The sequence below is a fragment of the Patagioenas fasciata genome, chromosome 8 (assembly GCF_037038585.1).
Source record: "Patagioenas fasciata isolate bPatFas1 chromosome 8, bPatFas1.hap1, whole genome shotgun sequence".
Taxonomy (NCBI): Eukaryota; Metazoa; Chordata; class Aves; order Columbiformes; family Columbidae; genus Patagioenas; species Patagioenas fasciata.
This window is the reverse complement of record NC_092527.1, coordinates 43,194,273-43,204,869: the sequence shown is the minus strand read 5'-3', so window position 1 is coordinate 43,204,869 and position 10,597 is coordinate 43,194,273. Positions and strand designations below refer to the sequence as shown.

At 49.5% G+C, this 10,597-nt stretch overlaps 1 long non-coding RNA gene across 2 annotated transcripts; it reads right to left on the bottom strand.

Moving 5' to 3' along the window:
* Nucleotides 1-696: 696 nt before the first annotated feature.
* On the bottom strand, nt 697-10,418 carry LOC136104513 (uncharacterized). 2 transcript variants are annotated; one of them, XR_011740376.1, is made up of 8 exons: nt 10,149-10,418; nt 8,441-8,634; nt 7,662-7,773; nt 6,562-6,646; nt 6,221-6,319; nt 5,458-5,673; nt 2,061-2,128; nt 697-1,499 (listed from the first exon to the last, which is right to left on the bottom strand). It is a non-coding gene; the product is annotated as an uncharacterized lncRNA (long non-coding RNA). The 2 variants fall into 2 exon arrangements; XR_011740375.1 differs by lacking the exons at nt 697-1,499; nt 2,061-2,128; nt 6,562-6,646; ... (1 more) ...; nt 8,441-8,634; nt 10,149-10,418 and adding an exon at nt 4,527-5,011 and having other exon boundaries at nt 6,221-6,553.
* Between the last annotated feature and the right edge of the window lie 179 nt (nt 10,419-10,597).

Below are 10,597 nucleotides of genomic sequence, written 5' to 3'. Positions count from 1 at the left end.
TGAAAACTTGTATGGAGAGGGGAACACACTGAATAGGTCAATCCAGCATTTAATAAAAGCAACGGAGTTAGCTCTTGAATTAACATTGATAACATGCTCTGCTATATTGTGGCCAGTTGCGATTGGAAACAGCGCAGTTACAAGTTCGGTGTGCATGGTCCTCTGTATACACGAAGACATCCAGCCAGCTTTAGTCACACACCTGATCTTTCCTTCGTGTTACAGATCTCTGCAATGAAAGCTGGGAGCAACAAACATTCAGCTTTCTGATGTGTCATTAAAGAGATTTTTCTGCATTTACTACAACCTTGACCGAGCCTGTACCTGATTGCTTTAACTGGCATTAGATAAGTCATTGAGGAAGCAGTCAAGTCAGCCCGCGAGAAGACACGGAGAGGTGACAAAGTTGTAAGTCCCTAGGATGCTGGCACACCAGCACGAACACAGGCAAGCAGAAGCCTCCAACGCATTGGCAGAAATATCCTACTCAGGTACAGCAGACAAATGCAACTTATAATGGAACGGTTACAATATGCTTGGTAGAAAAAAGCTGAGGTTCCGCTGCCTCAGGCGCACAGCGGTTACTGCTGTGTCTGGTCTAACCCAGATCCAGTAGTGAGCTACACGTGTTTATCTTGGTTTGATATTTGTAGTGCACGTGTTAACGTACAGATCAATATACAAGACAAGGTCTGATGAACAAAATCTCTCTCTGAAAGATCCTGAAGTGATCACTGGAGTGATTTTCAAGGCAAAGATTCTGTCTGTCTCCAGCTCCCAGAAGACTTCAGAGGTGAAATTCTCTATAAATCCTGAGGGGGAAAAAGGGGGTTGTAAGGAACATGAACCTGAAGAACATTCAGTAGCTCTCCCGGGCGCTCTGTGACGGAGCCTCCCCTGTTCACCAGCTCCTGAGGCTCCAGGGGCTGCAACACGGGGCACAACGCGCTCACAGACTGAACCTGCGCTGAGCAAGAAAATGCCTTCCTGATGAAGCTTTAACATCAACACACCAACTATTGCTTGTCCTTCAAGGAAACTATCTTGTTATAAGCATTTATAGCTCTATTGTCTATTTATGCTTTTAGCAATAAGCGCTTTTATCCACATTTCATTTTGGTGCACCTGGTAAGACATGTGATTGAAGGTGACAGATAAGAGCAGGGCACTCTTTTAATCCCTAAGACAGGACCCTGGGAAAACTTCACAGGAATCAGTTCTTCACTACATTGCTGCTCCTTGCATTCACAGGCCAGCAGAAAAGCACGGGCCGAGGTGAGAACCGCCCGCAGAAGGGGCTGCCAGACACTGTTCTGGCTGATGCTCTGCCAGGACGTGCTTCGTTTTCTGTCCGGTGCTGTGCGGGGGGAACACGGAACATCTGCACGAAAAACCTGCGCTTGGCTCGTGCAGCGTCTGTGTCACGGGAACCGACAGCCACGTCCCATCGCTGACCTCGCGTGTTCACACAGCTGACTCAGTGATCGATACCGGTTTATCTGCATTACAAGCACAGCCGAGCCAGGTCAAGAGTGCTTCTTAAGAACCATTTTCAAAATGATCTTTCTAGACAATAGAGACTGATTTATCTTAATTTGTCTTACCTAAAAGCTAAGAAAGTATTTAATTTCTAGTAAGAAAGATGCCTAATTTTCTTCTGGCTATTAAAAATTGTATTAACCTCCAAAAATAAGAGAGTAAATGTCTGTTAACACTTTTTCCTTTTATGCTGATGTGAAGAAAATTCCTCTCTCATCCTGGTACTGTCAAACAGGATGAACATTTACAGAGAATGAGAGTGGGGAGTGATGAAAAAGTCAACAGCTTTTGCAGTCAGTTTGTATAAATTAAGATAAACGTGATATTGAAGCAAACCCAAATGTTTCTAACGTTCTCCTATAGAATCTCCTGCTGCTGTACAATAAGATACACTCTCAGACTATGACAACATTAGTCCGTGTCTTTGTAAGGCGCAGTCTTTTTCCTACCATATCATGCATAGGTGCCACACTTCTATATAGCCAGGTAACTGCTCATCTAAGGTGCATTTTGAAACATACCTTATCCTGCTTTGGAACCTGTGCCGAAATGGAAAGCAGTTGCTCTGTATCCAGGAATTTTGAGATAACTGTAAAACAAAAGTAAACAGATCAGAAATTGAATGGAAATCATAACAAAATCTATTTTTTTTTTATGAACACAATTATTTAGTGAAACTTTTGTTAATCTTTTTCTTCCATTCTATCTTCACAAATTATTTACCAGGGAAAAAACAGGTTAAAAATTGCTGCTATCTAAATTATGTTGTCATGACTACACAGACTGTACCGAAGCATGTAGCGATTATTTTACAGGTGGACATATATCAATTTGGTAATATTCTTTTAGTGTGATTGAATCACACGTCTCTTGTGATAAAGATCAAGATGACACGATCCAGCTCTAGGTGCACTGACTCATACTCTGCTGTTGTGTTCTGTTTAGTTTGTCTGGACCACTATGAAGCAACAGGAAAAAACACCCATACACAACAACAGAACATCAGTGATGCCTTTATTTGTTTTTAATGTATACATTATGTACACCCGAATACTTCCAACTAGTCACAGAGGTAGAGACAAACTCACATTCTTTGAAAAAGGTATTGGCTGACTTCTACCCATTTAATCTGAGAAATTCGCTTTTCTTAGCAAAATCCTTGAGAAAAACATCACTATCATAATAAAGATTATTTCCACTACGTGTCACCTGGCCAATAATTACAATTCAAACATATCGAGTCACGTTGCATACTTTCACAGATTAGAAAGAAAGTGTTTTAACATAAATTGAATATGATGCATTAAAACTAAACTACTACTTAGTTGAATACACTCAGAAAACCAAAGACGGTAAATGTCAAATGAGGGTTCCAGGTAAGAGTACCCTACAGATTTGAAGCGCGCTTTGGGGACACCCAGCGCCTCCTGTTCACTGTACATTATGTGAACTGCAGCAGCTGAGACCCTGGGATGTGTGACCTGCAAAAACCATGAACATTAAAGTAACGTTTATAAATCACAAACATGTTATTTGGCTTCCTTATGGACTGAAAGTGACAGGAGTGAAGCATCTAAACGTGATCTGTCCCACATTCATTCTTCACCACTCTGCAGCGGTTCTAGCAGGAGCTTCACACGTTTTCCCCCATTTAAGAGTTTAGATGCCAAAATATCCCAATAAGAACCATAATGCTTGTTTACATCTAGAATTGTCTTAAATATACGTCCTCCTATGCATGTTACAGAACACTGTAACCCTGCTTTGTATATTAACATGTAAAACATGCCACTAAAACCGTATCAATTAACTGACTAGACAAAGTTTTCCTCTGGAATTTAACACGTGCATTAAAACTCCTCCAAACCGAAGCCCAGCTCTACTAGGCCGTCCCACAAGCGCAGGGCTTGAGCTCTGGTTTGAGCCCGATGCCGCACTCCCCGCGCCGGGCTGCAGTACCGCGCTGTGGCCACCGGGCGGCAGCACCAGCGACACCCGGCGGCCGGTGCACCGCGGGAGCACCGGGGCGCCACCGCGCATGCGCGGAACCGGGGCTGAACGTCCGCGTGCGTGCGGGGGTGACCTGCACCGGGGTGACCACCCGGGATCACCCACAGCAAACGAGTCACCCGGGACAACGCGGAACAGAGAATCCGCTCTAGAGAACCACCCCACCCAGAGAACCCTCCTCGGCGGAACCTCCCGGCGGCCCGTTCGAGCTCTCTAGTGCCCTATTTGCGTAGCCACGCCTCTGATTTGCATTTCTCCGCCCCATCCTCACCCCGCCTGTCGTTCCCATGCGCCCCGCCCCTCCTCTTATCTCTCGCAATCTGATTTGCAGGCTTCGAATCTCAATTTGCATTCTCCCCGCCTACTCACCTCCCTGCCCAAGCCCCGAGGAGATTTGCATATCCGGCACGACGCTCTGCTCTGTTCTGTTTCTATTCGACCCCATCTATTTCTATTATTTCTACTTCTATTAATTCTCGTTCTATTTCTTTTCCTGGTTTCTGTTTCTTTCCCTGCGAAGTACAAACCACACCTGATCTCACAGATGTCCAGTGTAACCTGCAGCTGCTTTTGGTAAATATGAGCAGAACCTTACAGCACACAGTTTTCCCAGCAACATGAAGCAGAGAGCGTATTCAAAAAAAAAAAAAAAAACACAACCACAAACACAAAGACGACACACAGCCTTGTAAGTCGGGTGATTAATTCTATTCAGTACGCTTTTACTTCAGTTAGATTACAAGAAAACTAAATTGGGCTCGCCCAGTGCCCTGTGAGTAGTAAAAACCATCACCACACAGTCAGTCACTCAGCAGAGAGCTCGCAGCAGCTCCCCGGCTGCCGCAGTTATGGAACGAAGCGTCTGGCTCGCACACAGAGCCCCCCAGCCCCTGCTCCCACCGCTGACCAGGTGCGGGTGCCGTTCTGCTCCCCGGGGGCAGCTCAGGCCTTTCCCTCAAGTGCACCCGCCAGAGACATTTCCGGGTAAGGATGAGTTTTTTAATCCTTTCTATAAACAGAATTTCTTTGCATTTTAAAAACCTTGTACATCACTGACATTGACACCTATGTCTCTTTTTACACATACGTATGTATTTAGGGAATATATTTGATTCATATATATCATCTATTTCCACTGTAATATATATCTACTTAGACATCTACACACTTGCGTATGCATTTACATGTATATATCTGCTTAAACTTATACAGAATATCTGTTTATGCTTATATATATATCACCACTTATTATCTAGAATATCCATTTATACTTACGCACCTGTTTAGCCTTCTCTTTGGACACAAATATCTTTCTAGACTTGCAGATGTTGGCATATTGTTACAATCATATTATTACATTTATGTATATTTAGACAGAGCTATCGATTCACACTTGGCGTGTGGCACGATGAGCAGTGACACGTGGCCAGCTGCACGGCTCAAGCACGAGGGACACCCCGACCTGCCAGGGAAAAGCGCCACTGAGAGCCAGACAGAAACAAAGTACGTCAGAGCACGCTGTCAGATATTGGGGAAACACTCATCGCATCCAGTTGCCTCTCTTTTTCAGTTTTTAGAACAAATACCCATCTGCTTAAGTACACCTAATAAATTATATGCTGCACCTACTCAACAATTACTCTTAACTATGGAAGTCAACATGTAAATTAGACCATTTTATTTGCTTTAAGTTTCATTGATAGGAAAATCAGTGAGATAGAAGACATGGGTTTACTTAAAAATAAATAAATATCCCCATTCCTGCAGTGCAGCATAAGGCTACGAAAAAGGAGCGTCAGACTCACGAACACTTTTGGCTGCACTGCAGCACACAGGGGAACACGTTTCTGTGACCGTGACAGCTCGACTGTCGCAACCGGGAACCCAAAGCCCAGCGGTGCCACCAACCTTTGCCAGGCCTGCCGTGCTGGGCTCTGCGGAAGGAAATGGACTTTGGTTGGTTGTTTCAAAGAAAATGAACAGTCCTGTTGTTGATGAGGCCACTGCCCACTACATCACCTGGGAAGATCCACTCGGAGGGCAGGTTCATAAAATGCAGCTTCTTGGAATGAGGAATGCTGCCGTTTTGGAAGATTTCTTACCAACTGAAGTCAGAACTACACACTGTAGGTTAAGAGAAAAAAGTCACTATTGAAACAATAACTCATCCAAACCACACATGGACTCACCGCCACCAGTTACGAGGCTGAAAGTGCTTCTTGGGATCACCTGGCAAACACGCAGAACAAAACCGATTTGCCCAGGTGCCTGTATCTCTGTCAGCTTTTTGAGTACTATTCTAAGATATTTTAAAAACCTATTGAGTGAAAAAGAACAAAGCATTTGTCATTGAATCAGGTTGTTTCTTCTGGACATCTGAACTCTTACAAACACCTCCTTTCCTCTTTTAGTACAAAATCATTTCCATAGTATCATTCAATAGTAAGCCCACAGAAACAGAAGATTACGCTTTCAGGAAGAGAAAATAACCAGAGGGAGGTGAGCTCTGCACAGGTGTACCGTGCTCCAGAACAGACCTTATTTTTAGTACTCCTGGTAAAATATTTCGTATTAAAAATATAGAAGGAGAGTCGGTGCATTCTTAATGTTAACTTTAAAGTCCACTCTACAAGTACCTCAGGAAAAGTGCAGACACGCGTCCCAGCCGTACCTTGTACGGGCAGACCGCTCGGGATTCCTTCTGTCTGTCTGGTACTTCTGTAGCAGAAGACGGGGCAACCGCGGTGAAACGGTGGCAGCAGACATCCAGCTGAAAGAGGAAAAGCCCTTCAGAACAAAGCTGGAGAGGAACCTGACACTTCCTTTTTTCTTGTGAAGGCTACAGTTGAGTGCAGAAAAAAGTATTTTGCACCATCTTCAGTACAGCTGTTGATACGGCCACTGGAGCGTTTGCGTTTTTTGGATAACCAGGCCATTTTTGACTCATTGGCAGTCTGAGTTCCCTAGAACACATTTTCCCAGATACACACAGAACACAGACACAGACATCACCCAAGTATAGCCAAGATTTCCTTCCTCGCCCTGGATGCTGTCATTGAAGAGCCCAGCAGCCCATCCGTCCTCGTGAACCGCCCCACTGGAAAAAAAAAAAATTATCTTTTCCAGGCTGTTTCTTCAAAGGGTAAAGATATTTTAAATTGCAGTTATCTTTTCCAACAAAGTGATTTTGTGATTCCTTTGAAAAGGAGGGTAAGCTTGCCAGAGAAAGATAGCGACAGGGAGCAAGACAAGGTGACAGAGAGAGGGGCAAAAGGGCCAGGGAGCAGGGCAAAGGGAAGAAGAGGCCAAAATGAGAGACAAGGAGCAGGAGACAGAGACGGTGGGAAAAATCCTAGAATGGGCAGTGGGAGAGACAGACAAAGGAGAAGTGGGCGCCGGGCTGCGGGACAGAGACAGGAAGGAGGAAACGCAGTGACAGGGAGCAGGGCAGAGCGACAGAGAAACAAAAACAAAGAGGGAAGAGGACAGAGAAACCAGGAGTAAGACAAGGAGAAGGGCAGAGAAACAGGAACCGGGGTGGGTAGGGAGCAGGACCAAGAGATGGGGCGAGGATGGAGATGGAGGAAGAAACCTGGGATGGCCAACAGGACAGGGAAGAATATGACTGTGGGTAGGGAGCAGGACACAGGGATACAGCGAGAAACAATGAGACAGGGAGCAGCATTAAAGGTCAGAAAGAATAAGAGATGAACAGGGAGGAGGAATGGAACGCTGAGATGCTGAACAAAAAACACCAGCAACAGTGAGCGAGACAAACAAATAGAGAGAGAAGGGCAAGGCAGGAAGAAGAGAGATAGGAAGGTGGGAGATAAGAGCTGCACGTACAGGTACTGAGAAGAAAAGAACAGCAGGGAACAGGCCAGAGAAACTGTGGGGAAAAAAAGAGACTGATGCAGATCAAGACAAAGATATGGAAAAGGGAAAAACAGCTATAGAAGATGGAGCAGGACACAAAAATAGAGAGAAAAGGAGAGGTATAGGGAAGCAAAATTTTAAAATAATAATAATAAACCAAAACCACCACCAAGGAGGGGCAGGGAGGCACTAGGACGTGCAAGTGGGGGACGAGGCCCCGAGGGCCAGGGACTCACAGCGGCTCTCGCTTTCGGTGGCTGCCAGGAGGCTTCTAACAGCTCACACGCTCCCGTCTCCTTCTCTCCTCCCTTCCTCTCCGGTAACTCGGGGCGCTCGGCCGTCCTCAGCCTAGGAGAACACGGTGGGGTGTCAGGGCTCCACGAGACGAGGCTTCGGGGACATGGAGCCTCGCTGGCTCGCTCGCCAGGCAGCCGTCCCGCTCCAGGATACGCGCACGGACCCTGCCGGGCACGTTGGCCCCCGGCCCGCCGCACGCCGCGCAGAGGGAGCCTTCGCCACCCGGAGAGAGGGGCTCGCTCTCTCGCCCGCCGCAGGAAGCGGACGTTGGGCCGACGGCCCCGCATTGCTTCCTCTTTACCTCTCCCCAACCTCTCTGGCTCCAGCAGCAGCAGCCCCCGCCCACGCACGGGACGTGCTCCCCGTCCCTTCTCCCGCCACGCTGCCAGACGAGCCTCGCCAACCCGAGGCGGGCGCAGCCAACGGCATCCCCCGGGCTGGGAGCGAACGGCCACATCCTCAGCGCGGCCTCTGGGAGAGGGAGAGAAGAAGCAGCGGCCGTTAGCACCGTAGCTCACCCCTGCCCCAGCCTGCTCCTTCCGCAGGGGCCACCGGAGAGGTGCCGAGGGCCGGCTTGCCGCCTTCACGACGGGGCTTGGGAGCGGCCCAGGAACACGGGACGGGCTCGCAGGAGCTGCCGGAGCTGGGGGCGGCTGCACGGGGCGAGCGGGGCCGCGGGAGGAGGCTCAGCGGGAGCTCTGGCGAGCTGGGGACGCACCCGGTGTCTGCCCCCGGGCGGCTGTCGCCTCCTGCTCCTCTGCCGCACGCTGGGGACGGAGGACGGCGCCGCGTCTCCCACCCGGGCGCTGCTCCCCAGGTTCCATTCCCCGCCTGGGCTGGGGGGTCTGCTGAGCATCGGGCGTTCACAGCTCCCCCTCAGAAACACAGAAATTCCAAATTAGAGTTCAGCCTCTGAAAAAAATAGAGCAGGAGAAAGCAGAGGAATTAGTCAGAAGAAGGGACAGGAGAGCAGCTGAGATAACGGAGGATTCGAGGGAAACGGGCCACCTCAACACACAAGGCATCCTCAAAAAACCAGAGCAACTGCAGCAACGCCAGACAGCATTAAGACAAACTGACACCGTTTAGGACACGCTCAGCATAAAAGCAAACACATCCACCGGTGCAGGAAAGCATCTCGCCCCTTCCCCACAGCACCGCCACAGGACACAGCCCTGTGAGGCCACGGGATGGGCTCGTACTGAAACGGAGAAATAAGCTTGACAGCAGAGTCAATTACACCGTTAAGCAGGCAATGTTTCTTTCATCTGCACTGGGGAGCTCTGGGGGTCGTCCTCTGTAAGTGCTCCCACGACTGGATGCTCTTGCATTGCTTATAGTCACACAGCTGCTACACATTAATTACAATTGTTTTAAATTTTAAACATACAATATATCTAGCCTAAGAAATAATTGATGAAGTTAGTTATAAATGTTTAGTTTCTCACTCACAACACATCTATTAGTTAAATATAAACTAAGCTCTCAGCTTCTAAACAATGTGTTATTCAATCTTCTGTCTCCCTCATCGTGCAGGCGGTCAGAAAGCATTTACCTCACGTGAACCGGTTAATGAAGGGTACATCTTCTATAACTTCATCGCAGTATACATTAACTTGGTAGCTTCTCTTGAATTCCCCCCTTTTCAATATACTTGCAAACTCTTTGGCAGTATAAATCTACGAAATATTATCATCTCGCGTTGTGGTACAGCACAATTATTTGTTACCCACTAGCGGTACCAAACAGAACACTGTAGCGTAATGTAAGTAAAAACGACTAGCATCAAAATCAGAGTCCTAAGATCAATGCTGACAGAACTGCGAAGCCGCAGCTCCTGCCGGTTCTGGCGTTGGTTTCTGGCACTTCTGACCGCTTCGGGTCAAACGGCGCCTCTTCCCCCGGCCGTGCGCTGCAGTACCCGAGTTTCGCCACAGGGCGGCAGCACTGAGACAGCCGCGGCAGCCCCGGGCAAGCGGTCGTGCCGCGTTTCGCGGGAACCCCGCAAAATAAACCCCAGAAAACAAACGCAACGAAACAAAAAAGCACACAGAGAGCCGCGGAACGAAAGCCGCGCGTACAGGACACAGAACCCGCCGGGCCTCGTCCCGAGCTCCCGCCGAAGCGGCGCCCGACCCGCCACGCCACCGAGCCTGCCACCGCGCCTTAGCTCTGGTTTGAAACGTCTCCCCCCGACTAACGGGGGCTGCGCCGCTCCCGGAGGGACTGCTGTCCCGGAGGGACACACGGCTCCAGACCGCAAGCCTTCGGCGCACCTGCCCTCGGGGTCACACACCTCCCACCGGCTTCGCCAACTCGGCCGTAAGGGCAGGGGGGAAACTGAACCGAACGCCTCCTCACCGCGCCGGCCCCTCCCGCTCCTCCCGTTCCAACGGCACGGTCACCCTCGCCGCGGCCGCACTCACCTGCCGCCTCTTTCGCCGCTCCGTTCCCCTCGCACTCTCCCACCGTCCCGCCGGGCTCCGCGGGCACCGACACCCGCCGCGCCCCGGAGACCTCCGCGGCGGGAGGCCCCCGGCTGTCGCCTCCTTCCCCTCTGCCTTTCTGCCGCCTCCGGGGACCTCACGAAGGGCTGCCCTGAGCCGCCTACCTCCAGGTCCCCGGGCGCCGGTTGCAGCAACCGCTCCGCAACCGCCCCGACCCCCGTTCCCGTTAATTCCCGGTACCCACCCCGAGACACCACGGACCCGCTCGCCAGGACCCGCGCTGATTGGCTGCTTTCCACCCCCCCACACTGTCCTCCTATTGGATGCTCCGTCCGGTGCCCAGGAGCCAGCAACGCCCGCCCCTCCGGCAAAATGATAGCCTGCCTAGGCACGTCAATCACCATTTTCTCCGCCTATCAGAGCTCGCA